This window comes from Montipora capricornis, unplaced genomic scaffold (assembly GCF_036669925.1).
Source record: "Montipora capricornis isolate CH-2021 unplaced genomic scaffold, ASM3666992v2 scaffold_399, whole genome shotgun sequence".
NCBI classification, from domain to species: Eukaryota; Metazoa; Cnidaria; class Anthozoa; order Scleractinia; family Acroporidae; genus Montipora; species Montipora capricornis.
In genome coordinates, this window is record NW_027180130.1 from 5,001 (window position 1) to 12,500 (window position 7,500).

Here is a 7,500-nt window from a genome sequence, read left to right on the forward strand (position 1 = left end):
CTTTTTATTCAGATTCATTTGTGGCGCAAAAATTAGACGTTGCACAAAGTGGTCGAGAACTGGGCCTGGCCGAGAACTGGGCCGCTTACTGTGGTGCTTTCTTCGTAGTACCCGGGGAAAATGGTTCCTGTTTTATTCTGTCAGAACATTTACATTCCTTACTGCCTTAATTAGTTTTTTTTTTTTTACAGGTGGGGACCATGTTTCAAATCTTGTTTGAGTAGTGCACAAGAGAACGGGGGAAAGAGATCATTTATGTTTGGTAATTTTTTTCCACTGAACAAATGCACAGATTTACAAATGAATACAGAAGAATTTACTTCATAGCCTTTTTCCTTTTTGTACAGGCATCATTGGTTCTTGATAAATTGGTCTTTCAAGTTGAGTCAAATGAAATCCTCGATATAGAGCGCCAGGGGCGAAAATCCCTTAAAACTCGAATAATTCAAAAGATCCGATCAAGCGGATTGCGGTTTTAGTACAAGCACATGAAAGTCTTGCAATACACAAGAAATGAGCGAAATATATTTTTCAAACCAGATCGACCGGACTGCTTTTACGGAGACAGCCTTTTCTCGGTTGTTGTTGCTCTGTTCCGTCGTTTCGTTAATTGTGTTTCATTGACCCTGAAAAACCCCTAAGGGGAGCGGCAACTAAGTATGTATATACTGATGATGAAAATTTCTCTAAAAGTATCATGAACTAAAGGTTTCTTTCTCACATTATTAAAAATCAATACACTTTTATGATGTTCTGAGAGCTCTCAACTTGAATTACTGTTTGAGATCTATAAAAGAATTACTCAAACCTAATAATTACGAATTCCTTCGATATCTTGCCATTTCCAATACTTGAAATATAACGACTGCTTCTGTCAGTAGCAATCGTTTTATTACTGTCATTATTACTGTTAGATGTGCTTTTTTTCTCGCAAAAAATGGTACCAAAAGTTGTACCAGAAAACAAACGAAACAAAAAACACAAAACAAACACAAATTGCAGTGGAATAACATATTAGCTTAAAAGGCCAAGCTCCAAATGCAATTCAGTTGTAGACTTGAAGGGGTTATCAACTACTTCCTAGATTTCATTTAAAACAGGTGTGTGAGTCACTGATAACAAATCTTTTTTAAAACGACCAGGCGCATAACGATATATTTTTGAAAGTTTATATATGGTTGGGGCACTATACTTACAGCCATTTCATACTTGTGAGCCCTGAGAACACCTTTTCTGGGAGTTCACTTATTTCATTGTCATTAAGGTATCTAGAAATAAAAGCATGGAAAGCAATGCCTAAGAAAAGTCTTGCAACGCTACGTTAAAGTTACAAGTAATAATTTATCTCAATTCTACGTTTAATTAAAGACCTCTAGAAATAAGCATTGAAAGCAACACATTAGAAACATTTTTCAAAGCTACGTTAAAGTAGTACTAATCTATCTCAATACTACTTTTAAAGGTAAACTTGGCAACATTACAAAACTGTAATTGAACGACAACAGTGCAATGAGTCCCGATATGGCTTTTATTTTGGTTTCGTTCCCAGCTTTCGCTGATCTCAATTCCTGATTAATAATAATTTAATAATTAATAATTTTACATTTATATCAGGGAATCGGATAAAACACTTTCGAATAAGATATTGCAATATACCGTGGATTAGGGAAAACTTGTAATAAAACCCGGGATTAGCGAGAACTTTACCTTCAGTTTCCATACTAAGGGATAACACCAAACTGCAACCTCGTCCCCAGGGCCTTATCCTCAACGATTTTCAAAAGGGCGGCTCGTCGGGAGAAGACCCTGGGCCAGGCTAAAATAACATCATTCCAGGTTGGCCCATTCATACGAATAGGTTAATTCGTTTAAATACATCGATCCTAAAGCAGTAAGGCGGATGTGGCGAGTGTTTATACAAATAAGAAAGGGCTATAGGAGGTTGTATTGCAGTTCAGTTCAAGCAATGTTGAATCAGACTGCCGTAAACGATTCGAAAGGGTTGTCGTTTCCGCTAGATTTTTGTTTAAGTAGAAAAAAACCGGGGAAATATAAATAACAAGCATTTACTTGAAGTACAGATGTGCCGAAAGCTAGCGAGCTGCAGCTCGTAACAAGAGGCCTTATGTGCTGTTATTTTCTGCTCTATATTCACGCGCAATTAGATTTTCTGAGTACGGAAACATAGTAGAGCAATGGAGAGCCGGGATGAGAGTTTTAAGAGTTTGTTATGTTCGAATTTCAAATCTAAAAAGAGACCTTAAGCAACGAAGACGGCAAAGGCAACGAGAACGTCATCTCAAAATATAAATTCACGTTATTGTAATCACTTCGTGATTATTTCAACCTTTTTAATATGACAAGGGTGTGGTAACTCCTCAAAAATGGCACTAGTAGGATCGGCGGTTAAATTAGGGGAGAGAATGAAAATTTATCCTCAAGTGTTAACGTTCTTCATAAAACCTCAAATTTGACTATTTCACGTTGTTTTTTTTTTGGCTGACGACGGCAAAGAAATGGAAAAAGAAAGAAATGTTCGAGATCACAAATCGAAAGTTGTTCAGCGTTGTCTGTTCTCTTATCGACAACGATATGCGTTACAACAGTGGCCAAAGAGAGGCAGTGTGGCCCAGTGGTTAGGGCGCTTGCCTCGAGATCCGGAGATCACGGGTTCAAGACTCGTTCTGACCACTCGTTGAATTTGATCCTGGTAGTCCCATCTGCACTTGTAGATAGCCAACTATTGTAGTTTGCCTCCGGCCATTTGGGATTCTTAACAGATGTTGCTGTTGTGTTTCATTGGCCCTGAAAAGCACCTATGGGGAGCGGTCAATTAAGTACGTATTGTATTGTATTGTCAAAATGTTGTGGACTCACGAGGCGAAGCAGGGTGAGTCCACAACAAATTTTGACCACTGTGATGGCGAATACCGTTGTCGATAAGAGTACAGACAACGCTGAACCACTTTCGATTGTTTTTTACCACGATATTAAACTCCAAAGAAAGTGTTTCTTTTTAAAGTGTGACCAAAATAATGGCACAAAGAGAGAGTAAGCGTTGTCTATAACTTTCTCGCAATGTAATTGGTTTATTTCCCAAAATAAACGTTCCTGATTGGCTACTACATTGCGTGACAAATTGACGCGAGCATTGCGCGTACAGCAATACAGCATTGTCTAGACTCTTATCGACAATAGCAAATTAGCCAATCAGATGACGAGATTACAGGCAATTGTGGTAAAAATTCAAATTTGAAAGAATGTTCTGCTCGGTACTGTATTAAACTATGGTGCTTTTTTCGCAGTACCTGGGGAAAATGGTTCCTGTTTTATTCTGTCAGAACATTTACATTCCTTACTGTCTTAATTAGTTTTTTCTTTTTACAGGTGGGGGCCATGTTTCAAATCTTGTTTTGAGTAGTGCACAAGAGAACGGGGGAAATAAATCATTTATGTGTAGTAAATTTTTTCCACAGAAGAAATGCACAGAATTACTCTCGGCTCAGGCAACATCAAAATCGATATACTGAGGGAGAGGTAGAGCATTAAATTAGCATCGCCCAGGTCATGGGCTCGAATGCAGTTGGAGCCACCTGAATTGTCAACATGAGACAATTGCCTCAATTTTCCAGATAATCGCGAGGATCATTTGTCTCTTTCGGAAGCTATTGTGTTGGAAAGCATTCCCAGAAGCTGATGAGACTAGTGTAACCGCACTTGCAGATCTTGGTAATATCACGCAACCCACAGGAAAGACCACTGCCAGAATTGAGAAATTAGTCTCCTTGCTGTACCAGCCTAAGACACCTATTACCAATGTTAAAGACCAATGCAATCCTCCATCTAATTAAGAAGCAAGGTTCCAGTAGTCGATGTCAACTTCGCGAAGCGGGACTTAAATGTACCGATCTCCGCAGCTACAATATTGCTGAAGATGATGGAAACTCTGATAATGATGCTGATGACGATCATCATGAGTTATCTGATGTTGATAATGTTGACGATAATCATAATCTACGGGGATGATGATGAAGAGGTGAAGGAGGAAGACGAGGGAGATTCACAGGTTACCTTTTATCCTTATCAAGGGGTTGTGAAAACACTGCATTTTGCAGAATTGGCTTAGCTGTAAAAAGTAAGCGGTGCAAGATATGCCACAAGACATTTTATGAAAAAAGGCTCCTTTGCATGTTATAGTGGACACGAGATCAGATCTTCTACTGTTATGTTACAGAGTTGTCTGAGTTAGACTCCAATAGATAGTAAAAGTAATGTTGGGAAAATATGTCGACACAAACAATTATTACATTCATTATGTGAGCTAGCATTACTGTGATTCAAAAATCATATTTACAAGTTCCAGCGATTTTCTGTTTTTTATTTTAATTTGCGACAATTTGAAAACGCAGTTAAAGTGTGGTTTTCTGTTTGACAAATTGTCCAAAGTTTGCTCCGAGGCCAAGCAACGGTGAAGACTTAAAATGAATTCAATTGGCACTAAACTTAACACAAAATAAGAACAACCATTCTCTTCCATTCCTATTTAGATACTTTTTTTATGGACATGTTAAAATTGTGATTTCCAAAGCTCCTTAAAGAACATCCTCAAAGTACGCATAACATGCCGGCGGAAAATGGGTGATACTTAACGCGATAAAAATGTACATGGTATGTAATTCTTAGACTTTTATGCTTCATATTCTCCAACTATTGCTATTATTCGTTTTCTGCGTAAAGGTTTGTGCTTGAACTCAGAACGCTTCCCTCCGAAAATAGCAAAAATGTTTCTAACCTGAGCGAGGTAAATCACGTAAAATTTGAACGCAAACAGATGCTAATTTTCGGCTTGTAGCTTGGCAGGCTTTAAAAAAATACGAAGTATTCCTTTAGAAGTATTAAAAGTTACTGAAAATCGTATTTGAGGACAAAACAAATTTGAATTAATACTGGTTTATGCAAGTGACTTTTCTATCACGATTTCAAAACTGAACTTAACATAGCATTAAATATGTTTAGTTTCCTGCCAAAAGACACCGTGATTCACACGATAATTTAATAGTTTAGGTACAAGAAATGTGCTCCACTGCAATGCGAAATGTATCGAAAATTATTTTTGTAATTTTTGAGACTAGTGTTTCTTTTTCCGGTTTTCTTTTTTTTTCTTTCTTTTTTTTTATCGCACACAGTATCAGTTTCACTGAAATGCATGAACGACTTGGCCGACGGTTTCATTTTAAGAGGTCGCTTTTAAAAGCTAGTCGTAGAGCAAAAATATGACAGAATTTTAAACCAAATCAGTATACATATGTTACAAAATAGGAACGGATTGCGTACGTGTGGTAGTGCAGTAACACAGCGCTTTACTCAGTATTGTCAAGTGACCTGCGTTTTGTCTTCCACGAGATTCAAGTTGTCTTTGAGTAATATGTAGCCGTAATAGTACACGATATTGTTAGTATCGTAAATCATTATAGTGCCATGGTAACTGTCTTAGATAAATAGTCCCTGAGAAGACAAGTGGAAATACTTAAATCAGAAAGATTGAAGAAGATAAAAAGGAATCGAGAAACATTGGCTTCGAGGCTGACATCTCGATCTTCCTCAAGTTCCCTTACAACTTCTTTTTCACAACAAGGTTAAACGTGCACTCTACGCTTAAGGCAATATTTCACTAAAGTTAAGAATAGAATAGAATAGAATAGAATAGAATAGAATAGAACTTTAATAGGATCATCCTCGAAAGGTTAAGGTTTAGTTAAGGAAAGGTTTAGTTAAAATACTAAACTACGTAAGTTCTAAATAATGAATAAAATAATTCGTGGTAACATTATGAAAAAGGCCCGCTCTGTAAGTTGCCCTTTTATAGCTTGCTTGAAAGACTAGTTCCTCTATATGCGAATGTGCGTTGGCCGGTAGCAGTTCTATACAAAGGTATATGTAATAAATCACAATTGCAGGTGTGGCAGGCATGGTACTAGAGCGTTTAGTGAATTTATCTTCCATATTTAGGTGCGAAACCATTAAGACATAACGCCAAAAATTTTTGTGGTTGTCTTTTTTTCCGGATTTCGAGGTCTTAGCAAACTAGTGAGATTACTAGCAAAGTGCACAGCTTTCACACAACAAAAGGAAAAATGATAATAATAATAATAATAATAATAATAATAATAATAATAATAATAATAATAATAATAACAATAACAATAATAATAATGATAGTAATAGTAATAATAATAATAATAATAATAATAATAATAATAACAACAACAAGAACTTTATTTACACTGAGTGCGACCTAACAAAGTTTTTTTTTTAAACTGTCCGCTAATCAGGATGTGTGAATTTGATTGACAGTCACACCTCCTTGCAAAGTTCGCACAGTTGTAAGAGTCACCAGTTGTGCATCAAAGTGGCCTACTAATTCTTTTGTATGGTCTGAAAGCAACTGAGCGATCTACCCTGTGTCCATGATTAAAATTTAGTTTCCTGGAAGATCCGAAGTTTGCGGCCCGTGATCAAAACCTAAAGGACTCTTTATCTGAAGCTAATTGAGCGTTTTGTGTTGAGCCCACGTGAGATAAAGATATTTAATTTTGGGTTGACTCTGGCTGTCCGTGACTAATTGTATTTCTGCACGCGTCGTCACTAATCTGAAGTGATTGTGGAACCCTAGAAGTTATAGCGTGGACGTCAATTTCACCTTACTTCGTGTAATCACCCATCTACTCGCCGAACTACAGGATTTATCTGCCTCGATTTGCAAGTGTATTCAATTCTCTTGAAACTATAAGCTAAAAACAAATCAACGCAATGGTTGACGGGAACATTAAGAAATTAAATTTAGCGGCACAAGGAAAGAAAACATAATAGAGCTAGCAGAAGGGTTGGTTATGGTGATCGCCTTAAGGAAGACCCACATTGAAAGTTAGGCGGCTTAGAAAGTTCTGCCTTGGCTTCCCCGACCCATGACACTAAACTAAACTGTTTTATCAACAGAACTCGTGGTTTGGCGGGGACTGATTGCCTTCTTTTATCAGAGAATCTGTACCCGGATCATCCTCCAGAAATTTGTCACGAGTCAGATTTTGTAGGCACAGCTTCAGTGTTTTAACCTCTTTATTCTGGCGTGAGACTTAAGCACTCTGCCGTTGCCGGCAGCCAACTCCGTCATCAAACTACTAAAAACTGCTCTTGCTGAGCTGTGATTGGTTAATCAATACATTTCCTTTGAAGAACAAAGGTGACAGCCTGGGCGTATGATTACGTGCCGCCTGAACTAGGCGAATAAGTGAGTGTCACAAAAAGTTACGAGATTAACTCTCCTGAGTAAAGCACTTTCGCGAGTAAGCTTTGGGTGCCAAATAGACAGCTATAGCTGATCAAAGAGCTTGAAAAGTTATACAAACGTGATTCTAAAACCCTCAGCATCACAGGCGGAAAAAGGTTGTGGTAAATACTTTTGCTAGACACTTCAATCTTCAATCGGTACTTTACACCAAC